The sequence below is a fragment of the Oryctolagus cuniculus genome, chromosome 2 (assembly GCF_964237555.1).
Source record: "Oryctolagus cuniculus chromosome 2, mOryCun1.1, whole genome shotgun sequence".
NCBI classification, from domain to species: domain Eukaryota; kingdom Metazoa; phylum Chordata; class Mammalia; order Lagomorpha; family Leporidae; genus Oryctolagus; species Oryctolagus cuniculus.
The window spans coordinates 47,797,511-47,822,160 of record NC_091433.1 but is presented as its reverse complement, the minus strand read 5'-3'; the positions used below and the strand labels follow the sequence as shown (position 1 = coordinate 47,822,160).

At 50.8% G+C, this 24,650-nt stretch overlaps 2 long non-coding RNA genes across 3 annotated transcripts; one reads left to right on the top strand and one right to left on the bottom strand.

Annotated features, from left to right (window-relative positions):
- Nucleotides 1-286: 286 nt before the first annotated feature.
- Nucleotides 287-24,119, top strand: LOC108175689 (uncharacterized). Of its 2 annotated transcripts, none has more exons than XR_011386253.1 (2): nucleotides 287-696; nucleotides 23,367-24,119. It is a non-coding gene; the product is annotated as an uncharacterized lncRNA (long non-coding RNA). The 2 variants fall into 2 exon arrangements; XR_007918115.2 differs by lacking the exon at nucleotides 287-696 and adding an exon at nucleotides 18,750-18,885.
- On the bottom strand, nucleotides 12,241-18,927 carry LOC127490260 (uncharacterized). Its single transcript, XR_007918117.2, has 3 exons — nucleotides 18,187-18,927; nucleotides 16,365-16,468; nucleotides 12,241-14,010 (listed from the first exon to the last, which is right to left on the bottom strand). It is a non-coding gene; the product is annotated as an uncharacterized lncRNA (long non-coding RNA).
- Nucleotides 24,120-24,650: the final 531 nt, after the last annotated feature.

Here is a 24,650-nt window from a genome sequence, read left to right as displayed (position 1 = left end):
TGTGAGTGCTGGTTCGAGTCCTGACTGCTCCACTTCCAATCCAGCTCCCTGCTAATGCACCTAGAAAAGAAGCAGAAGATGGCCCAAGTCCTTGGGTTCCTGCCATGCCTGTGGGAGACCTGGATGGAGTTCCAGGCTCCTGGCTGTCACCTGGCCCAGCCCTGGCCATTGCAGCTGTTTGGCAAGTGAATCAGCAGATCAAAGATCTCTCTCTGTCTCCCTGTTTCTCTCTCTGCATTTCAAATAAATAAAAATAAACCTTTACAAAAATAAACTGCTGGGTGGGATGAGACGAAAAGTGGGCTGCATAAGCGCTGGTGGAAGTGGCCCGTGTGAGGGCCTTCGGGCAACAATCTGGCACATTATTAATATGTAACATACACGTGTGTCCTTTGGCCTGGGGTCAGGCTCCAGGCACTCAGTCCCACAGGGACAAAGTCCAAGTCTGACAGGAGTACGGGATGTTTATCAGCGTTGTTTCTGGAGGCCTCACACGGACACGAGCGGAGGCTGCCGGGAGCGGACGGCTGGGCAAGCTCCTCCTTCCACGCCAGGGAATGCTGAGGGGCCACTGCACAGAACGCCAGCCCCATCAGGTGCCCTGCGCTGAAGTCCACGAGGTGCTGTGTGATGGGGGAAAAACACAAATAGTCTACAATATTACTTGATTAGCATCAGTGTCCATCTCACGGACATGTGAGTACAAGTGTGTGTGTGTGTAGCTGTGTATGGCGTTGTGCAACTGTGGAGGGAGACGACTCCCAGGAGGTGTGGGGAGCGGGCATCTTCCATGGGGAAGTGGGGGGAGAGGGACCGATTGCCCAAAACAGCATTATGACATAAGCCTATTTAGGTCAACTTTACATATAAGTGTCTTTTCAAAACAAAAGGAAAAGAGAGGGAAGAGATATACAATTTGGGACATGCTCAAGCTGACTTGCCCCAAATGGTAGAGTTAGAAACATACCAGGGGACTCCAATTTAATCCCATCAAGGTGGCATGTACCAATGCCATCTCACCAGTCCAAGTGATCAATTTCAGTTCACAATTGATCATAATGAAAGGACTAAGAGTCAAAGGAAGCACATAAACAAGTCTAGTACCTGCTAATACTAACTGATAGAATAAATAAAGGGGAGAGTGATCCAACATGGGAAGCGAGATACTCAGCAGACTCATAGAATGGTGGATGGCCTAAACAGCACTCTGGCCTCAGAATCAGCCCTAGAGGCATTCCGATCTGGCTGAAAAGCCCATGAGAGTATTTCAGGCATGGAAAGCCAAGACACTCTGGCAAAAAAAAAAACATTTTGTCATGGATGAACTTTGACTTCTATTTTAAATTTTCTCTGCATCTATGGAAATCACTTTTATATATTAATATGGTAAATTATATCGAGGTTTAATGCAAAATCATTCCTGCTTCCTTGGGAGAGTGAAAACTTGGCCATGATCTTTTAAATAGACTTAGCTGGGCTCAGCTGTGTGGAGTGGGGCTCACCTCTCTGCTTCTTTCCCACCTCCCCCGCCTTCGCTCCTCCTGACTGTGGGAATCTGGCGCTCCCTGGGCTCGCCACTCTGCCCTGCCCACCAAAGGCTCAGCCTCCACCCAGGACAGTCCACCCTCGTGTAGGGTGGGGCTTCCACCTGCAAAACACAGAGTTTCCAGCGACCTCCAGGGCAGCTTACTTGCCTGCCAGATTATGCTGGTACTCGGAAATCTGCTCCGGGGAGCATGCACGCACATACACACACACACACACACACACATGCACGCACGCGAACATGTGCTTGCTTACACACGGACATGTGTGCTCACACACATACACATGTTCACACAGAGAACCAAAGACAACCAGAGCTTTAGAGAAATCAGAGTTCTGATTACAGTCATCCCTCCATCTTGAGCACCTACAAAAAGCCTCAGTGAATGACTTTAAGTGGTACGGATGGACGATGTGAACAGGAGAGGGACATCAGCAGACGGATTTCAGCACTTTACGGCTGCAGGGACCAGAAACGCACCACCTCCTCATGCTCACAGCAATGCTGTGTCACCCACCTGCACCGAAGCACCGGCCTGGCCAACTCAGCTGACTCTGGCTGTGCCTAGAACCAGACTGGATACCAGCACTTTTTGGGGCCTCCAAGCCCCTAGTATGAAGACCCCCAGGGTCTCTCAGTGCCTGGGACTCTGGCTCACACGATGGATACCCATCAAGAATGGGCAGAGGTAGGAGCTGGCGCTGTGACATAGCAGGTAAGGCCACCACCTGCAGTGCTGTTATCCCATATGGGCACTGGTTTGAGTCCCAGCTGCTCCACTTCCAATCCAGCTCTCTGCCTTGGCCTAGGAAAGCAGTAGAAGATGGCCTAACTCCTTGGGCCCCTGCACCTGCATGGGAGACCTGGAAGAAGCTCCTGGTTCCCAGCTTTGGATCAACAGAGCTCCGGCCATTGTGGTCATCTGGGGAGTGAACCAGTGGATGGAAGACTTCTCTCAGTCTCAGTCTCTGTCTCTGCCTCTGCCTCTCTATAACTCCGCCTTTCAAATAAGTAAATAAATCTGAAAAAAAAAAAAAAAAAAAAAAAGAATGGGCAGAGGCACTGGTGAATGTGAAGGCAGGGAAAGGCATTTGACAGACAGGCAGACAGACAAGCCTGGGACAAACGTACCCATCAGACTCAACGGCTTACACAAAATGATCAAGCTACTGAGCAAAGTCCTTTCAGTGTTTGAATTAGGATACAACTAGGCAGGTAATGAGGCTGTTAAAATCTTTAATATCTAGTTTGTTTGAAATTTACATTTGCAAATTTGTGAATCTTTTTTATGAAAGTCAAATTTTGAGTTTCGAATTGGTGCAGATTAATTAGTCTTTCTGGGACCATACAAGTGGAGTTTTTTGTTTGTTATTGCATGTGGTTTTCAAACTGTGATGAATCACACATAACATGAAATTTATCATCTTAACCATTTTTAGTATACTGCTCAGTAATGTATTTGTCAGGATTCTCCAGAGACAAAACCAATAGGACACACACACACACACACACACACACACGGGTACATTAAGGAATTCATGGAAAATGTATCTCAAAAATTTTTTTGCACCGAAACAAACATCTTTTTTTTTTTTTAAGGTTTGTTCGAAAGACAGAATTACAGAGAGAGGTTGAGACAGAGAGAGGTCTTCCATCCTCTGGTTCACTCCCCAGATGGCCACAACAGCTGGAACTGAGCTGATCTGAAGCTAGGAACCAGGAGTTTCTTCTGGGTCTCCTATGAGGGTGCAGGAGCCCAAGGACTTGGGCCGTCTTCCACTGCTTTCCCAGATAATAGCAGACAGCTGGATTGGAAGTGGAGCGGCTGAGACTAGAGCCAGCGCCCATTTGGGATGCTAGCACTTCAGGCAGGACTTTAGCCTGCTGTGCCACAGTGCTGGCCTCTAAAACAAACATCTTTTAATTTCATTTTTCCATGAATTTTTCAAAGCACTGCCTCAATGTGTGTGTGCATGTGTGTGTGTGCTCACATGCGTGCGCACGTTTGAAAGACTTATTAGAGGAGTTAGCTCAGGAGATTGTGCCACCTGGAAAGTCTTCCACAGGCCTGCCTACAAGCTGGAGACCCTGGGATGGCAGAAGTGTGACTTGGTCCAAGTCCTTCAAAGCCTCCAGACCCAGATGATGATGGCAACCCTCAGTCTCCAGAGGTCAGTTAGCCTGGAGTTCAGATGGCCAAACGATGTAGCAAAAATATGTCCCAGGTTTGGGAGAAAGGAAATCACCTTTTGCGGTATGCAACCCCCAACTGATTGGAGGATTCCCACCCTCACAGAGGGTGGTCTTCCCCAGTCTACTGACTCCCACATCAATCTCTTCTGTGTCTCCACAGACACACCCAGAAGTCATGTGTGATGGATTATGAAGGTGACCCTTAGCCAGTCAACTTGTCACCTAAAACTAAACATCACAATGTTAACTATGAGCCTGGTATTGTGAAATGGATCTCTAGAACTTTTCATCTTGCAAACTCTACACTTATTGAACATCAACTCTCCATTCTCCCTTCCCCTCAGGCCCTGGGACCACTCTTCTACTTTCTGTTCCAGTGCAGGTGCCCGCTTTAGATATCTCATGTAAGTGTCCTTCTGTGACTGGCTTCTTTTGCTTTGCATAAGGTCTACAACGTTCATCCATGTCATAGCAGGTGATGGGATCTTCTCTTTTTTAAAGGCTGAACAGTAGTCTATGGTGTGTATATACAACTTGGGCATTCCCAGTCTGGAAATCCAAAATACTCTAAAAATCGGAAACTTTTGGAGCACATATGTGACACTCAAAATTTTAGATTAGGCACTGTGCAAGAAAAAAAAAAAACAAAACAGAAAGCGTTTTAGATTTTGGAGCATTTGGATTTCAGATTTTAGCTTAAGGATGTTCAACGAGTAAAGTCTACATGCAGTTATTTCAAAATCCAAAAATCTCCCCAACCTGAAACACTTCCGGTCCCTAGCATTTTGGATCTGGGGGAGTCAACGTTTTGTTTATCCTTTCAAGCATCGTGGGAGCTTTGCGTTGCTTCCACCTCATAGCTGTTGTGAATACTGCTGCAGTGAGCATGGGTGCGCATGTATCTCTTTGAGATCTTGCTCTCAGTTAATTTGGGTAGATTTCCAGAAGTGGGATTGCTGGAAAGTGTGGTGATTATTCTACATTCAATTTTTTTTTAACAGGCAGAGTGGACAATCAGAGAGAGAGAGACAGAGAGAAAGGTCTTCCTTTGCTGTTGGTTCACCCTCCAATGGCCGCCGCGGCTGGTGCACTGCACTGATCCGAAGGCAGGAGCCAGGTGCTTCTCCTGGTCTCCCATGGGGTGCAGGGCCCAAGCACCTGGGCCATCCTCCACTGCACTCCCGGGCCACAGCAGAGAGCTGGCCTGGAAGAGGGGCAACCGGGACAGAATCCGGCGCCCCGACCGGGACTAGAACCCGGTGTGCCAGCACGCAAGGCAGAGGATTAGCCTATTGAGCTGCGGCACTGGCCCTCTACATTTAATTTTTTAAAGTATTTATTTACTTTGGGGCCAGGCTGTAGTGTAGGAACTTAAGCCACCGTCTGCAGTGCTGGCATCTCATATGGGTGCTGATTTGAGTCCCGGCTGCTCCACTGCTGAATGTCTGGGAAAGCAATGGAAGATGGCCCAAATGCTTGGGCCCCTGCACCCACGTGGAAGACCTGGATGAAGCTCCTGGCTTCAGCCTGGCCCAGCTCTGACAGTTGCAGCCATTTAAAGAGAGAACCAGTGGATGGAAAATTTCTCTCTGTCTCTCCTTCTCTCTCTCTCTATAACCCTGCCTTTCAAATAAATTAAAAAAAAAAAAAAAAGGCTGAATAGTATTCTATGGTGTGTACATACAACTTGGGCATTCCCAGTCTGAAAATCCAAAATGCTCTAAAAATCTGAAAGTTTTTTGTAAGACATAGAGAGACTGTATAGATGTGAAGTGTATATTTTTGCTAATTAGCACTGAGAGTATAATTGGAATTCTGTGGGAGTGAAGGATTCAGCACGATGTGGTGGCAGAAGCACAGGGAGTGGAGACAGGAATTCTTAGCTGCTTTGCCATTGACTTCCTGGGTTCCTGTAGGCGATCTTGTAAACTCCCGAGTCTCAGCCTCTTCCCAGTGAGATGAGAAATAGGCATGCAAGATAATTGAGTCTGGCTTGTAGCACAGACATAATAGCATTTGCCAGCCAGAATAAAGTGAAACTAGAGGCGGGTGGCCTGAATAATGGCCAAATTCAACAGGGAGCAGAGTTCTCCGTGATGCGCTGCACTCTGTGGCCTTCTCCATTTTGAAATACAAATAGAATTCACTTTATACAGTGGAAGTGTTGAAGATATACTATGCCTAGGGGAACTGTTTTCTAATAAAGCAAATGAAAATGTAAATGTTGTGTGGGATCAAAGGAAACCCCATGGTGAAGTTAAATTAATTCTGTAATGTAAATAATTAAGCTGATTGTTAAGTGCACATTTCCATAATTCCCTCTCTCTCTCCTACCCTCCCTCATTCTTTATCTTCCTCACTTCCCTCTCGAGGATGAGTATAAAACTAAAAGATAAACTGGAAGGAGGAGAAAGAAAGAAAAAATGTGGGGGTGGGCACTGTGGCTGGGCAGGTGAGCAGCCTCTTGGGGCACCTGCATCCCCTAGCAGAGTGTCTGTTTGAGTCCTGGCTGCTCTGCTTCTGATCCAGCTCCCTGCTAATGCACCTAGGAAACAAGGGATGATGGCCCAAACACTTGTGTCTCTGCCACTTATCTGGGAGATGGTATAAAGTTCCTAGTTCCTGGCATAAGCCTGGCCCAGCCCCAGCTGTTGCAGGTATTTGGGGAGCGAATTAGCAGATGGAAGATCTCCTTCTGTCCCTCTTTCTTTCTCTGTCACTCTGTGTTTCAAATAAATATTTTTTCAAAGGAGAAAAAAATGTAAAGGCAGAGTAAATATTAATCCCCAAGCACAAACTTTATGAAGATATACTTTGTTAACAGGGTTAAAAATTATATCTGAGCATCCTAATTTCTGATGCAAGAGGACAAACATAATATAATACATCCATTCACACAGTCCAAAAAATGAAAAGCAAGCCAGCTGCATTCTTCTGGTCTATGATAACTTTATTGTTCTCCTCTTGAGAGGTGTTTGAAAAAAAAAAAGGACACAATGTCCATAACCTGCACCTCAACAATACTCCTAAAATAAACACAAGCTGAACGCTAGGAAAATCAGTAGGGGCAGCCAACTATAACCTGGCTGCTGCGGAAAATAAAAAGCTGGGTCTAAGGTAATTGTTGATTCTGTTTTGTCCTGTGGGTTTTGGATCTTGTATGATCTTCACGTTGATTCACAAAGAACAAAGGAAAGGGGGTTTTCTTGCGTGCTGGGAGCCCCGTGCTTAACTTCAAAAATCCCCAGGGAAATATCTGATGACTTAAATTTGATTATTGAAAGAACTTGGGGCTAATGCTGTGGTGTAGTGGGTAAAGCCACTGCCTACGAAAGCCAATATCCCATATGGGTGCCAGTTCAAGTCCAGGCTACTCCACTTCCCATCCTGCTCCCTGCTAATGACCCCGGGAAAGCAGTGGAGGATGTGGCCCAAGTATTTGCCCTGCACCTACATGGAAGACCCAGATGAAGCTCCTAAATCCTGGCTTTGGTCTGGCCTAGCCCTGGCTATTATAGCCATCTGGGGAATGAATGAGCAAATGGAAGATCTCTCTCTCTGTCTCTCCCTCTTCCTCCCCCCGCCCCCCGTAACTCTGACTTTCAAATAAATAATTTTTTTAAAAGAACCTCATGTATGAAAAATACTCTGAACGAAGTCAAAAGTGGTGAACTGGGGAAAAAAATTTTTTTAATATTTTATTTATTTATTTGAGAGGCAGAATTACAACAGAGAGACAGAGAAAGGTCTTCCATCTGCTGGTCCACTCCCCAAATGGCCAAAACAGAGCTGGGCCAATCTGAAGCCAGGAGCCAGGATCTTCTTCCGGGTCTCCCATGTGGGTTCAGGAGCCCAAGGACTTGGGCCATCTTCCACTGCTTTTCCAGACCATAGCAGAGAGCTGGATCAGAAGAGGAGCAGCCAGGACATGAACCGGCTCCCATATGAGATGCCGGTGCCACAGGTGGAGGTTTAGCCTACTACGACACAGCATCAGCCTCTGGGAAATTGTTTGTCCACACATCTGACTAAGAGAAAGACATTGTTCCCCTTCCAGTGGAGTGCAGGTGGTGCCAGTGTTGGAAAGAGAAGAAGACCAAGTGGGGAAGGCCAGCCACAGAAGACGCTTTCTTTACTTTTGGGATCTTAGATCTTTGAGCTAGCCTTTCCCTCAGCATCAGTCCTACCCAGGGACCGTGCCCAGCTCCCACGGTGCTGGAACACCCCGAAACACGGAAGACTGCCCACATTTAGGTGGCCACATGATCTCTGCCGATTTCTGTGGCTGTGGGCTGAGTGACCGCAGCTATGAGGTTGGCGTTGGATGGACAGGTCCTGGGTGGCCTAACACGCTTCTTGGGCAATCTCATCTCAACTGTTGGCTTTGGCCTCTGGTTTTTAGAAAGGACCTTCTACAGTGTATCTACAGGCACTGGAGACTTCTCTGTGAGGCTGTCTCAGGACTTCACACTCAGCACTTCTAAGATGGAACTCACCTTCTTCTTCTTCTTCTTTTTTTTTTTTTTTGACAGGCAGAGTGGACAGTGAGAGAGAGAAAGGTCTTCCTTTGCTGTTGGTTCACCCTCCAATGGCCGGTGCACCGTGCTGATCCGAAGCCAGGAGCCAGGTGCTTCTCCTGGTCTCCCATGTGGTGCAGGGCCCAAGCACTTGGGCCATCCTCCACTGCCCTCCCTGGCCACAGCAGAGAGCTGGCCTGGAAGAAGGGCAACCGGGACAGAATCCAGCGCCCCGACTGGGACTAGAACCAGTGTGCCGGCGCTGCAAGGCGGAGGATTAGCCTAGTGAGCCGCGGTGCCGGCCTTGAACTCACCTTCTTGTCCCCAGACTCCTTCTCCGGTTCCTTTTCTCCTGGGGACATAGCACCACCATCCAAGTGCTCTAGCCCCAAGCTGGATGTCACCCCACTTCCTGCTCCCCTCTCCCCCAGGTCTAACGTACCCCAGGTGTGTTGGTGTGGACTCCCATGCTTCTCCATGTTCCATGTGCTTCCCTTGGCCCCTGGCTTGGCCACTATGGCCTGGCCTGGGGATACAATGGCCTCCCCATGGACCTCGCTGCCTCCACTTTGCTACCCCTCCTGGGAGTCTGCCCATGGCAGCCTGGACCATGTTTCCAACATGCAAATCTGGCCATACTTCTTCCTGCTTCAATTCCTCCGATGGCTTATGACTGCCACTAGTGTGGAGGTCAAATTCCTGCTCCTGTTGAGTGGGGACAAGAACAACTTGTGTAAATACTGATCATTTTAGGTCATGAAAATGAACGCGGGGTGATGCACTAGGTGTGGTAGATGGTAGAATGGTCGGGGCCTAGGACGGAGTACGTTCACGCTTGGTCTGATGGGCAGCTTGGCCGGGGGCCTCCCCGCCTGCTCTTTTGCAGGCACGGCGCACCCTTCATACAGACTGTTCTTTCTGCCCCATTCACTCCCCTCTCCCTCCTCACTTGACTAACAATTAGCTTTCAAGTCACTTCTTGAAGGCCGCCTGCCCACCAGCGGAACACTGTACTTTGAAAAGAACACCATGCTAAGGTGCCTTGGAGAAGGTGTGTTCCAAGGACTGAAAATGAAATGAAATGAAATGAAAGCTTAGGGGCAGCACTGTGGTGTAGTGAGTTAAGCAGTATCTGTAACACTGGCATTCCAAATGGGTGTCGGTTCGAATCCCGACTGCTCCTCTTCTGATCCAGCTCCCTGCTTACAGCCTGGGAAAGCAGCAAAAGATGTCCCATGTCCTTGGGCCTCTGCCATCCTGTGGGAGACCCAGTTGGAGTTCCAGGCTCCTGGCTTTTGCCTGGCCCAGCCCTGGCTGTTGTGAATGTTTGAGGAGTGAACCAGCAGATGGAAGATCTGTTTCTGTCATTCTGCCTTTCAAGTAAATAAATACATCTTAAAAAGAAAAGAAAAGAAAGAAGAAAAAGAAACGAAAGCTTCCACATGTGTGCACTCCCCCAGGTGGCTGCTGTCCCTTCCCTGCGACCCTGGCCATTTCTCAGGCGCATGATGGCACCTCACTGTCGGATTCTTGGTTTGGTTTTGTTTTTTAATTCTAGTGAGGTGCAACACAATTTCATTTGCTGCCCACTGGAGTTTTCTTTTTCGGTTTTCCAGGATGTCATTCTGTTGTCACACCCATAGATCCACCATTCACACAACAGCGTCTTGGTTGCCACTTTGTTGGGCAGTTGCCGGAAGTCCTGCCGCAGTCCTGCCTCCAGTCCTTCAGGGTGTGATTTTTTTTTTTTTTTGACAGGCAGAGTGGACAGTGAGAGAGAGAGACAGGGAGAAAGGTCTTCCTTTTGCCGTTGGTTCACCCTCCAATGGCCGCCGCGGCCAGCACGCTGCGGCCGGTGCACTGTGCTGATCCGATGGCAGGAGCCAGGTGCTTCTCCTGGTCTCCCATGAGGTGCAGGGCCCAAACACTTGGGCCATTCTCCACTGCACTCCCAGGCCACAGCAGAGAGCTGGCCTGGAAGAGGGGCAACCGGGACAGAATCCGGCGCCCCGACCGGGACTAGAACCCGGTGTGCCGGCGTGGCAAGGTGGAGGATTAGCCTATTGAGCTGCGGCACCAGCCTCGGGGTGTGATTAAAACAGGAGTTAGGTCTTTAAAAAGGGGCTCATGCTCACATAAGGTCATCGGTGTGACCTAGCCCACTCTGAACGGTGCCCTTAAAAGATGAGATTAGGTTCACTCCCCAAATGGCCAAAATGAAACTGGGCTGATCCAAAGCCAGAAGCTTCCCAGTCTGCCACATGGGTGCAGAGGCCCAAGCATTTGGGCCAGCTTCCACTGCTTTCCCAGGCCACAGCAGAGAGCTGGATCGGAAGAGGAGCAGCCGGGACTCGAACCGGTGCCCATATGGGATGCCAGCGCTGCAGAGACACCAGGGGAGCAGCAGCACAGAGTAAAGGCGACATGAGCTCACAGCAGGAAGGAGCCCCTCAGAAAGCCACAAGAATCCACCGGGGGCTTCCATGGGCGCTCCCTGCCTCTAGGCCCGTGAGGGTAAATTTTTGTTGCTGAAGCCCCTGTGTTAGTAGAATTCTGCTTTGGCAGAACAATGAGAACTCGCACAGCAGCGCTCCAGGCACTGGGGGTCCAGCCTTGAACAAGACGAAAAACCCCCTGCGCACGTGGACTAGAGCAGGAGCAGACACGTACGGAAAAAGGCGAAGGCATTCTACCCCTGCTGTATTTATGTCTAATTTAAGTGTTTGTGTATGGTAAGATACCAGTGATAATAGCAATAAGAGAATTTGTAAGATAATATCAGTGATATGTGGAATGGAGAAAATTTATAGGGGGATGTCGTAGAGGGATAAGGGCCTTGGAGGAGATGTCATGGGGCCCGAGAACGTCTCCATGAGGGGAGAAGGCCTAAACTTATACTGGCATCTGAAGACAGCTATGCAGAGGTGTAAGACTGACAAGGAATGCAGTGCAAAGGCCCTGAGGCAGCAACAAGCCTGGCTTATGGGTGTGTGTTAGCTTCCTGTGGCTGCCGAACATACCGGCACAAGCTTACAGGCTTAAGACAACAGGAACTTGACTTCCTCACAGTTCGGGAGGCTTGACGTCTGAAATCCAAGTGTAAGCAGGGCTATGCTCTCTCCAGAGGCCCTAGGGATGGCGCTTTCCTTGACTCTTCCAGCTTCTGGTGGCTCTAGGAGGCCCTGGCTTGCGGTTGCATCACCCCTGCCTTTGCCTCCATCTGCACACATTCTCCGTGTGTGTCCACCTCCCTCCACCTCTGGCTTAGAGAGAGAGAAGCACTTGCAGTGAACAGGGTCCTCCCGGATAACTGAGGACTGCGCCCCATCTCAGAGTCTTTACCTGAGTCACGCCTGCCAGGCCCCTTAGTCCCCTACTTGACTGAGGACCAGGAATGCCTCCTCCCCTCCTGCAGTGCCTGCTTCCAGCCCCAGCACCCCTGTTTCAGGGAGGCAACAGATGATGGCTCAAATGCTTGGGCTGCTGCCACCAAAGTGGAGACCCCGATGGAGTTCTGGGCTCCTGGCTTTGATCGGACCGAGCCCTGGCTGCTGTGGGCATTTAGGGAGTAAACCAGTAGATGAAGATATCTCCTGTCTCTCTTTCTGTCACTCTGCCTTTCAAGTCACTGCAAATAAACATTAAAAAAAAAAAAAAAAGACAAGATGGAGGAACAGGAGTAAGGTAACACCGGGTTGGCCATCCTGAGGATTTTCGTGTCTATTCTGAGAGTAAGGGGTCTCATCACTGAGCTTCTAGCGTGGGAGGGAATGGACTAGGTCCTCAAGCCATCATCCTGGCTGCCACGGGAAGAATGCATCCCTTACTGGAAAGAGTAGAAGCAGAGAATGGGTGAGGAGTTTGTTGTAATAGGCCTGGCTTGCATCGGGGGGGCAAGGACGGAGGTGGAGTACAGTCATCTGGGATAAATTCTGGAGATGGAGCCAACAAGACAGCCTGAGGGGGTTGATGATTCCCTGCTTTCTGGGGAGAACCCTAAGTGCACACCGGTGTCATTTACTGATGCCCAGGCAAGGGGTTGTAGAAAGCAACAGCTCCTTTCCTATCTGGCACTTGGAACGCCTGGTGGGCACCCAGCGGAAGAGCCAGCAGGCGGCTGAGTACAGACCTGGGGCTCAAGGGCGGGGCCGGGGATGCACATGTTAATTTGGGAGCTGTGAGCACTGTAATAGATGGGATGTCAGCACATGTCATGGGACGAGACACTGGAGGAGAGAATGTGGATTAAGACGAGCAGGGGTCCTGGGACTAGCCCTCAGGTTCCACATTCAGCAAGAGCTGAGGAGCTGCATGGCCTGGCTGCCATGGTCCCAGCTAGGTGGCAAGAATTCATCCCTGGTAAGGACTTAAATTCTTTGGAAGGAGACACAGAGAGACGTTCAAAGTTTTGTTCTGTCTGTGTCCCTTTTGTGCTGCTGTAACAAAGCACCCGATGCTAGGTGGGCATAAAAAAGGAGGTTTAGGGGCATACCCAAGTCCAAACCATAGCATATCCCTATGCTCCTCTTGTTTCGTCATTAAATGAGCAACAGCCCTGACTTTGCTGCTTGTTGAAACAAATCCCTGGTTCAATGTCTTCTGGCTGATGGGGATGCGTAGGTCTTATGAATAAATGAGGACGATGTCCTGGCGGCAATTATAGGACAGAACTTGGCACGGTGATGAGCTCAAACTTGCTGTGAGTACATCATGAACCCAATTTCAGATCTAGGGAGGACCTCAGAGACAGCCATAAGCCTTGTGTTTAAGAGCTTGGAGTGGAGACCCAGGACCCTCACAGAATGAGCCACCAATTCACTATGATAAGGAGTTCACATGTACTGAGCCCTCGGCACGAGTTGGACACTATTTCTCAGTCTATCCCATGCATTGATGCTTCTTTTAACAAGCGAGCCCTTGCTCTGCCAAGTGAGGTCACTGAGGCAAGGCCGCCCAGCCGCCCAGGGCAGAGCCAGGAACCGAACGCACAGACAGTGGTGTCAGAGCTTCATATTCACTCTCACGCTAGAAAATCGGGTAGGTCAGCTCCCTGCTGAGGGCCAGGGTCAGCAGAGGAAGATGGGCCCCTGCACCCATGTGGGAGACCCGGAAGGGGCTCCAGGCTTCAGATCAGCCCAGCTCCGACAGTTGCAGCCATTTGGGGAGTAAATCAGCAAAGGGAAGACTTCTCTCTCCGTTTCTCCCTCTCTCTGTCAGTAACTCACCTCTCAAATAAATAAATAAAATCTTAAAAAAAAAAAAGAAAAGAAAAGAAAGAAAATCGGCTGGGTGAGCCTGAGAACAGTGCATGGGCAGCTTTTTATTGGGCACAAATCCCAGTAGGTCTCAGTTGGAATTTGGGTGGTAGTCATTTGGGTGGGACTGGCTAATTTTTACCTTTGTACTGTCTTTGAATTGGACTATATTAACAGCACAGTCTGGTCTCTAAAAGGAAAAGGATCATTTTCCCTAATGGAGTTTCAACGTCTCCTTTCATGTCGCTTTTTAGGAAGTTACACTGGAAACAGAACATACTCACTGCATGAGTCAGGTAAGCCACTGGCCAGTGCAGGCAGAGAGAGAGAGGTCTTCTATCTGCTGGAAGCTCTCAGCTGCCCTGTGATGCTTGGGGAATGGACCGGGCACACTGCGGCTCCCACACTGCTCAGTTCACTGCCCTCAAGGGACAAGCAGGAAGCCGGCTCTTCTCTGTGTCCCTCCCAAACAGACTCTTGTAGCTCTTCTCTTTCTCTCCTGTGAGAACAGACGGACCAATTACTATTCCTTCCTTGTAACAGCAGCTAACCAACTCAGGGACAGGAAATGCACCCCCAGGCAGCCATATGATGATCAGGATGCCCCTCAATGGGGCATCCCCAACAGCCTGCTGCTGAGGGAGCGTCCACAGTTGAGTAACTCTTTTTAAAAAATTAAATCTAGGACGGCACCGTGGCTCACTAGGCTAATCCTCCGCCTGTGGCACCGGTACTCCAGGTTCTAGTCCCGGTTGGGGCACCAGTTCTGTTCCAGTTGCTCCTCTTCTAGTCCAGCTCTCTGCTGTGGGCCGGGAGTGCAGTGGAGGATGGCCCAGGTCCTTGAGCCCTGCACCCACATGGGAGACCAGGAGAAGCACCTGGCTTCTGGCTTCGTATCGGCGCAGCGCGCCAGCCATAGCGGCCATTTGGGGAGTGAACCAACGGAAGGAAGACCTTTCTCTCTCTCACTGTCTAACTCTGCCTGTCAAAAAAAGAAAATTAAATCTAAAGGGGCTGTTGTTGTGGCATAGCAGGTCAAGCGATCATCTGTGACACCAGCATCCATATGGGCACCAGTTCAAGTCCTGACTGCTCCACTTTCTGTTTTTTTTTTTTTGTTTGTTTGTTTGTTTGTTTTTAATATTTATTTATTTACTTGAAAGTCAGAGTTACACAGAGAGAAGCAGAGATTGAGAGAAAGAGGTCTTCCATCTTCTGGTTCCCTCTCCAATTTGCTGTAATGGCTGGAGCAGAGCCTATCCAAAGCCAGGAGCCAGGAGCTTCCTCCATGTCTCCCATGCACATGGGGCCATCCTCCACTGCTTTCCCAGGCCATAGCAGAGAGCTGGATGGAAAGTGGTGCAGCCAGGACTTGAACTGGCACCCATATGGGATGCTGGCACTGCAAGCGGCAGCCATGGCCCCCCGGCTGCTCCACTTTCAATCCAGTTCCCTGCTGATAGCTTAGGAAAGCAGTAGAAGATGGCCCAAGTGTTTGGGCCCCTACGCCCATGTGGAAGACTAGAATGAAGCTCCTGGCTCCCACCTCGCCCAGTCCCAACTGTTGCAGCCTTCTGGGATATGAACCAGCAGATGGAAGATCTCTCTCTCTCTCTCTGTCTCTCTCTCTCTGTCTCTGTCTCTCCCTCTCTCTGTAACTCTGACTTTCAAATGAATAAACAAATCTTTTAAAAAAAATTAAATCTGGAGATTAGCTGCTGATTTATGGTTTCCCATGCATGCTCTGCCCTTTGAATTTTATTTGTGGAAAACATAGCATCTTAGATCAAGTCGTTAGAAGCAGAACCTGAGAAATTCTCGTGAATGTGATTTATTAAAAGTGCATCCCATATTGGAGTGCTGAGTCACATCCTGCCACCTCCGCTTCTGATCTGGCTTCCCGCTAATGCATCCGGGGGGGCAGCAGGCAATGGCTCAAGAAGTTGAGTGCTTGCCGCCCACAGAGGAGACCTAGACTGGGTTCCTGGCTCCCTGCTTTGGCCTGGTCCAGTTCCCGCTGTTGCAGGCACTTGCGGAATGAACTAGTAGATGGGATGGCTCTGTCTGTCTCTTTGCTTCTCAGATACATTCTACTAAATGTGATAGGTGACTCAAAAGTTTAAATTGTCTACAACATATAGCATGCCTGGGTGGTTATAGACTATAGCTTATTTTGTTTGGTTGTTTTAAAATCAGGGCTTGTTTTTCATAAAAAATAAATGTTGGTTTGTAACTGGCCTATTCCTGGCTTCTGTACCTCTGCTTGCTCGATAATGGCCAAGGCCACCAGACTATGCTTCCCCTGCCTTCTCCCGGCTGCAGCCACAGGATAACTCAGGTGGCACCAAGCCCGACTCTGACCAGGAACAACTGAATAGTTACATTTTTTTAAAGAAAAAAAGTTAAAAAAAAAAACCTGGCTGACTGGCTAACTGCTTCTGGCTTACGTATGCTTGCTTTCTGCTTGTACAAGCCCACACAAATGACTGATAAGAAGAGGTTTTGCCTTTAAAAAAAAAAAAAAAGACCTCCCACCACTGCAACTTGGGGCTGTCTTCTCTAGACTTGCTCTGTGAGAGGGTCGCCAGCTGGCTAATAAAGTCTCCTAATTTGACCTCAAGGTCTGGCTGTGTTTTTAATCTGTGTGCCCCACAACACTAAATAACGAAAAAAAACCTCGAACAATCCAGCATCCTGTGTCTCCTCCCATGGGCATCTTGGTGTTGGATGTCTTCCGGGCAGGCTACCTGGATCCCCCTCTCCACTCAGCTGGACTCATACCTCCTGAGTCGACCCTGGGGAGGGACTGGTTGTATGAGTAGCTTTATGTACCTACCTGGAAGCCAGACCTACCCAGCTGCCAGGAGCCAAAGACTGTCAGGAGGCTTGAGCCCTGGAACACTATTCCGAGTTTAGAAAGGAGTGGAATCCAGACACACAGTCCAACGTGGGTGAACCTGGAAGACATTATGTTAGGTAAAGTGAGCCAGCTACCAAAAAGAAATGCTGTATGATTGCACCCAGAGTAGCCCAATTCAGAGAGGAAGCAGGAGGGGCAGAGGGAGGAGAGGTCTGTCTCATGGGTAGAGTATCAGTTGGAGAAGGGAAAAAGTTCCAGAGATGGACAGTGTAATTGTGTTTAATGTTGATGAACTTTAAAAATGGTTTAAATGGTAAATTTTGTGTTATGTGTATTTGATAATACCAAAGAAGAAATGTACAACTCTTAAATAAGATCCATTATTTTTTTAAAGTCTTTTACATGACTTGGTTATTTAAGATGTATTTTATTGGGACCAGCGTTGTGGCTTCGTAGGGTAAGCCTCCACCTGCAGTGCCAGCATCCCATATGGGTGCTATTTCATATCCAGGCTGCTTCTCTTCTGATCCAGCTCTCTGGTATGGCCTGGGAAAGCAGTAGAAGATGGCCCAAGTGCTTGGACCCCTGCACCTGCATGGGAGACCTGGAAGAAGCTCCTGGCTTCAGTTTGGCCCAGCTCCAGCTGTTGAGGCCATTTGGAGATTGAACCAACAGATGGGGGTACCTTTCCCTTTGTCTCTCTGTCTGTAGCTCTACCTCTCAAATAAATAAATAAAACCTTTAAAATTTTATTTATTTGAGAGGCAGAGAGACAAAGACAGAACACCCAACCAACTCCCATCCACTGGTTCATTCCTCAAATGCCCACATTGGCCAAGGGCCATAGCTGGGAATGCAATGCAGGTCTCCCACATGGGTGGCAGGAACCCAATCACTTAGCCATCACCATTGCCTCTCCTGGTCTGTACTACAGGAAGCTGTAGTCAGGAGCCAGAGCTGGGAATTGAATCCTGGTACTCTGATGTAGAATGAGGGTATCTGCACTGCTAGGCGAAAAGGTGGCCCCATTTTTGCTTGTGAGATGTGTTCAAGAGAGAAGAGTTAAAGTTTCTAGAGGTGATTCAGTATTTGTCATTTTCCTTTTTTGGGACACTTTTACTTGAATATTTTGATATCATTGCTCTGCAGGACCTAAGGGCTGTGACTTTAACTGTCCCTTTAAGAAATATAACAAACTTTCATTTCATTCATAATTTTCACTTTGAATTTTACTTTGTGTAATCGTAGATTTAACACCACTGCTTTCTTTTTTGTTTCTAATTCAGTCACTCCTGCTCTCCTTCATTGAGTCAGTAGCGCCTTGCCCCTGCTATATTCAGGTCCTGTTCTGGTGCTGAGGATATAGCAGCCAACAAAACAGACCAAACCTCTACCACCCAGGTGGAAGGAAGAAAACCAAGAAACACGTGAAAGCTACGGCACTGGCACTTTACAGTGTGTACGGTAGACTCCATTGAAAGTGCCCTCCACAGAACACGGCCAGTGGAACGTGGAACCCCGTTAGAAACTTGGACCCCTCCCCTGGACCAACCGGATTAGAATCTGTTGTTGTGGCAAATCCAGTGACTGACAGACACCTCCAGGTTTAACAGGACACGTGTTGAAGAGAAACAGGAGGCAGTGAAGGGGTTAAGGAGGGGGTGTGACTGGAAGGGGAGGGGGAGAGGGCGGGGACAGGGGCGGGGCGGAGGCAAAGCCAGCCGGGCTGGGAATTAAGAGGCCGGGTCTGAAGCCCTGCAGCCTGCAGCCAGCCAGCCAGAGATAGTGGTCCCAGGCGAAGGGACTCAGGTTTACCTGTCTTTACTCGGGGCCTTTTCTTCGGGGGTGGCCTGCGGCTCGGAGCCCGGGAATGTGGCCTCGCAGGCGAGTGCCTTTCCAGCAGAGCTCCCAAGGCTTTTCTATCTTTGGCTTTCTTTGAAGAATGCAATTCTCGCCGCAGAAGGCTAGGCGCCACGGCGCCCCCAGTCCCCCAGCGCCATCGGAACATCCTCTCCCACAACTCGGCCTCCGTCCAAGCCGCCTTCCTGTTTTTCCTCTCCGCAACCAGCCACACTGGAAAAGAGGAGTGCACGCACCCGCACCCGGGGCTGACAGGGAGACGTCCCCTTGTGCCTCAGCGTGCTCGGGTTTGGCTCTGAGACCCACGGCGCAGCCCCCAGCTCGGGCGCGTCGCCGCGCCCCTCCACGCTGCCCTCGCCCAGCTCGGTCTCAGCGGGTGAGGCCATCTCTAGGAAGCGTGGTCCGAGTCCCAGCGTGCTATAACACGTGGCTAATGCGAGCTGGCCCATATCTGCTAAACGAGGGATGTGTGGCCCTCTCCCACCCCATCCTCTAGTCCCCTCTGCACCCGGAGCGGCCCCCACCCCGTGCGGTTACTCCCTACCCGGGACTCGACGGTGCGTCTCCGGCCACGCGTTTCCCGAGGGAAGCGGGCCAGGAGCTGAGCAGACGACCGATTGGCTGGGCCGGAGGTGGGACGAGCGGTGACGTGCGGTGCGAGGGGCTGCAGGGGGCGGGGGTGGGCACAGGGTGGGGTCCCCAGGAGTGGGGAAGGGGGCTTTGAGGGGAGTGGGGGGTCCCCAGAAGGGGTCTGCCTCGGGGATGGGGATGGTGGGAGGGGAGGAGGGACGAGGAGGACAGTGGCGCGAGGTCCCCAGGAGCGGGAGGGGAATTAAGGGGAGGCAAGGGAGAGTGGGGTCCCCAAGTGGGAGGGGAGGGACCAGGTGGGGGTTGGAAGGGGAAGGGCGGGGCCACTAGGAGGCCCAGAGGGACAGAGGGCGGCGTCACCAGGAGTGGGAGAGGGGAGGAGGAGGAAGGGGTGGGAGGGAGAGCTGAAAGAGGGAGGAACGGAGAGGGGAGAGCGAGGGGGTCCTGGGCGCCGCCGCTTAGCGAGGGCCGAGGCCTGGAGCCCTCCGTGCCGGTGGAGATGGCGACCCTGACGAAACCTGGTTCACTAGGGGGAAGGCGGAGCTCCGGGAGAGGGGCTGGAAAAGGGGCAGCGCCCAGCCAGTGCGCCTCGGAGCTGGGAGGCGCGGGGCCGCGCGCAGGCGGTGCGGGTCCTGCCGGGTCTTCCCGACCCTCCCGCCGCCCTGGCCCGGCTCCGCGGCGTCAGGGTCGAGGCTGGCGCGCCGGCTCCGGGAGAGGTCTCTGGTGATCCCCAGCGAGGACCCGCTGGGTGCCCGGCCGGGCGGTGGAACCGGACTGAGGTCAGGGTCGCCCGAAGGCCCCGCGAGAGAGGCAGCTCTTAGGGTTCTGACCCAGAGTTTGGAGCACCGGGCTGGGCGATCTGGCGGCTGAGGCCTGAGGTGCGGAGCGGGGCTCGCGCTTGCTGGGCTCCAGGACCGAGGCGCAGGGCCCGCGGGAGAGTTAGCGCCGCTGTCGGCCCAACCAGGCTCTCTCTCGCACTCAGTGCCCTGCGGGCCCTAGCAAGGAGGCCCCGTGTCCTCACCTGCACACCAGGCGGGAGCCCAGTGTTGGGAAGGTTTGGAGTGCACGGGAGTCTGGGTAGTGCCGGGCCCAGCATAGTGCTGCTTTATTAAACTGAGGCCGCTTCCTTCCTGGAGGAAGGAAGTGAATTTGCAGAGCGCAGCCGGTTAAGCCCTGGTCTGCGACGCGCTAACGCCCGCAGGAGCGCGGTCCAAGTCGCAGCGGCTCCGCTCCCGATCCAGCTCCCTGCTAACACGCATGGGAAAACAGCTGAAATGGCCCAAGCGCTTGGGCGCCTGCACCCACGTGGAAGACCTGGCTTCTGTGGTTAAGGCCATATGAGGCAGATGAAGGAGTCCCCCACCCACCTCTCTTTTCTAACATTATCTTTCAAATAAATATATAAATCTTAAACCCCTTACAGGCTGGATCTACATTAATAATCAAAGTTGATTATTTGTTAAGGATTCTTATCACAATAGAGGTGGAAAGACACACACAGACACATGTAATGGCTGTCTCTCTCCTCTGTAGATAGAACCATCCTCAGCCAGAATTGCTCGATTTGAAGTCTATGTTGCATTCAGGGTTCCATTTTTAATGGCCAGAGCATAATAGGGTTTGAGAGACACGTGGGATCCACCTGCAGGCAAAACTGTTGGAAGCAGCCAGCATGGTGTCCAGGACTCGGTGCAGACAGGGGTGATGTGGCTGAGGGCACACCGCTTTGTGGAGTTTTGACCTTGCCGTGTCACTGAAGTGTGAGAACTCCCTGGCGGGGCACTGTTCTGACTCAGTTTCTCCATAGGTCACCTGGGAGAAGGATTCTGGCTGTTTCGCCTCCCTCAGGGCAGGTGCAGCCTTAAATAGCTCCTTCAGCACCTGAGTCACCTGGTGGTGGCACTGTCATTTCTGTGGATTGGGATGACTGCACGGTTCTCTGCATGGCTTTGGAATGACGGCCAACTTCCCCAGCGTGGCTGGAGCAACACGGGGAGCCAGGGGGCAGCCTGGTGGCACGGGGGTGGCTGGTTCTTCAGGAGAGGTGTAGCCCTGGGGAGGCCCCGGTTGTTGGCCAGGCCAGGGGAAGGTTCCCTTGGTGCCAGACATTGCACAGTGATTTAAGAAGGCTCATGATGGACGGAACGGTCGGGGGTGAGCAACAGGACGGGACTGTGAAGGCCAGCAAGTGTGCTCCTTCCCTCCTTGGAGGGCAGTAGTCAGCCTAGCTTTTCTGAGCCTGCCCAGCCTTGCTGCCGGCTGCAGACGGGCCCTGCTTCACTGACAGGCTCACTCCTAGAGATGCAAAGGTGACAGCGCACGGTGCTGAGCAAGCTTCGCCAGGGTCAGCTCACGTGCCGCTGAAACACCCTAAACGAACCCTGCAGGCAGCAATGTATGTCAGCCGGCTCCCGAGACCCCGACTCCGTCTGACCACGCCCGTGTCTGTCTGCCCCTCACTGTTCTCAGCGTTCCCCTGCCCCTCTCCCCAGCAGGCTCATTTACGGTTTTGTACCTAAGTCAGGAGGCCGCCCCCAACCGCAATCATTCCTTCCCGAGCTCTGGGTCTAGCTCAAGTCCCACCTCCTTTTCAGTCCTCCCCTGACCTCAGCACTGGGAGTCGCTTCACACGCTTACAGGGGATCTCGAGTTGCCAGCCACTGTTTTAAATTTACATCTTAACTCCCTATCGGAACCTGAGTTTCCTGGTGGCAGAGATGCTGTGAGATCTCTCTCTGTGTTCCGACAGCACTGAAAACAGCGCTGCGTGTACTTCAGGCTCTCCTTCTATACGAACAGGTGTTACTGTGGTGGGTTGAATTCATTTCCTTCTCCCTGGGAACATTTACCTCCACCCCTTCCTGGGGCCCTGGCCCAAGCTAAGCTGGGATAACCAGACACATACTTGGTAAGATGGAGAACAGAGACAGTGAATCTATTTTATAATAACACATGACAGTTGGGCTGTAAAACGGAGTTGGCTTTAGCAAACATTTTAAATGTCTTTGCAGTATAATAACCTCCACCTCTCAAAACTCAAGGACTTCAAACAACAACTGCTAATCGGCTCATGAATCTGCCCTCCGGGCTGGCTCAGGGTTTGCTGTGTTGTTGTTAGGGGGACCTCGCTCTGTGGCTGCTGTGGGTGGGAGCTGCCTGTCAGTTACAGCCCTGGAGTCAGTCTTCCTTCCGGGAGACTTTCTGTCCTCCTCCTGGGCCAGACTCCTCACCCGCATGGCAGCAGCTTTCCACTGGGACCGAAGCAGATGCTTGAGCCTAGGAGTCAGTCCCATGCTGTCACTTCTGCCATGAATCCAGCTGGTTAGTACCAGGCTCCAGGGCAGCCTAGACTGTGGAGGGCAGGGGGGTGCAGCCCATCAGTTTACAGCGGGAGTGGCAGACGTCATGCTGCGACAAGGCATGGCGGGTCGGGGTGCTGGGGCCAGTTTTTGAGTCCAGCTACATCAAGAGAGGCATGTCTGTTAGGACATCATCGTGCAGTAGCCCAGTTTTCCTTATGTAGTGCCCCCTCGCTCAGCTTGCCCTTCCTGCCTCTCCTCCAGCTCCAAGGACAACCCGAGCCTGGGCCTTGATTCCGCTGGATTCTGTGGAAAGAGGGAGGGGACACAGGACTCCCAGCCCCAGCTTCCCTGTCCCCAGGGTGGACCAACTTGAAATGAAGTGGGATGGAGAACACAGTTTCTGGGCTTGGGTTTGAATCCTGCTGCTAAGTAGTTAGGTGACCTTAGATGTGTTAGTTCTTCTGTCTTTGGAAAGCAATTAAAAACAGAAAAGTGAAAGTAAAACAGAAATACCTGTTTTTCCTCTCTTTTCCTGTTTTGAGAGTATGTTACTAAACTGACATGGCCTCATACCTCAGAGCTTTATTTAGCATGCACAAGGATACTGCAAAAACACTCATGGGAAATGGAGTTAAAGAAAAAAGTCAGGGCCCATGCTGAGGCCTAGAAGGTTAAGCCTCTGCCTGCAGTGCCTGCATCCTGTATGGGCACCAGTTTGAGTCCCGGCTGTTCCACTTCTGATCCAGCTCTCTGCCTGGGAAAGCAGCAAAAGATGGCCCAAGTCCGTGGGCCCCTGCACCCATGTGGGAGATCTGGAAGAAGCTCCTGGCTCCTGGCTTCAGATGGGCGCAGCCCTGTCCGTTTTGCAGCCATCTGGGCAGTGAACCAGCCGATGGAAGACCTCTTTCTCTCTCTCTCTCTCTCTGCCTCTCCTTCTTTCTCTGTGTGACTCTGCCTTTCAAATAAATATTTAAAAAAAAAAAAGACTTTTCATGAACTTTTTGAAAACCCCTTCTATACATGGCTTTCAAATTTTTGTTCCAAAAGGAATTTGTCTTTTAAATCCATATCCAAAGCTTTTTGAAGTATTCTCAGACATTCATATATTACATCTATGTTTATTTTTACATCCACCTGTACTAGTAAAAATAATGAATTTACACCCATACCCCTGATACCAATCAAGCACTACAGAATCCATTCTAATTTCCTCCTTTCCTTATTTGTAACCCCCTCCTCTCACAGGGAGACATCGAAGCCAGCCCACAGCATCTGTGAAGTGGCTGCTTTGTGAGCCCTCCCTCTGCACGACACCGCCTCCCACTGCCCCTGGAGCCTTGCTGCCATGTGGTGCTGTCCTTTGCACGCTTGTGGTCCAGCACCCACCGACACACACACACTGTCAGCCTCCTCACTATTACTGGGACCCGATTCCCTGTGTACCCTCTTCCTGCAGGGACTCCGACCTCGCTCTCCTCCAGTCTGACTGGGTACAATGCTCTACTCCCCCTGCTCAGTGCCCTACACTCCCTGAACTGACCAACGCTTCTGCCATCGTCCAAAATCAAAATGGAGTGAGCGGTGCTAAAAGCTAATTGCAGATTCTTGCTTCTGTACATATTAGCTTTGCTTGCTAAAGGCTAAGGGTGTATCTTGCGAAACTATGCTGGCCCAAATTCCAAAGAACTGAGAAAGGACACAACCAGAGTGTTCTGCCTAAGTTGACAGAAATGCGCCCTGCACTGTTATCTTACAATCATACCTTGGGTTTGTTATTATTCCCGGGTTTGTTATTTTTAACTGTTATCTTACAACCATATTCTATTTTTTTTTTCGTTGTTCTCTGCATACCAGAGGTCCAAAATTGAGAGCCCTAGTGGACAGAATACTATAAAAAGCTGTGTAACTCGCTGTTGGGGGCTGCACTCTGGTCAGGAGTATTGGTCCCGATGGGTTGCCTTGCCTCTCATTTTCAATAAAATTCATGTGTGACTGTCACTGGTTTTTGTAATATTCTATATAAGCTGAGAGTGGATGCAACACAAACTTCCTGCTCTGCTCGGGGTGAAGTGGGCTGTGACACCCCACGGTCGGCCCATGTGGACACCTGTCTTCCCAGGTCTCTTCAGAGGGCTTTAGCACTGAGTCATGCAAGTGAAGAGGCCACATCCGCAGTCTCAGGTTCCTCATCAGCAGGATCAAGATTCCCGCCTGTTCGAGCTGCCCCAGAGGTGATGTGTGTGCCGCGTGGCAGGTGCCACATGGCAGGATGGCGGCTGGCGTGCGTGTCAAGTGACATCATTGTTGTACATTCACACCGGCCTTTCTGTTGTGTCATTTCACAGGAGTACTTTAGAGACCTGGAGAAAACAGTGGCACAGGTGTAGATAACGTCAAGGTCGGCTGTTGATGCCGCTTTCTGAAGAGAATAGAGACTCTCCTCATTATATCAACTAAGTTCAAAGATTTAAGTATGGAGAAGCAACTAGAAAGGAAGACCCCAATATGTTCACAGTGGTTATCTCTTCT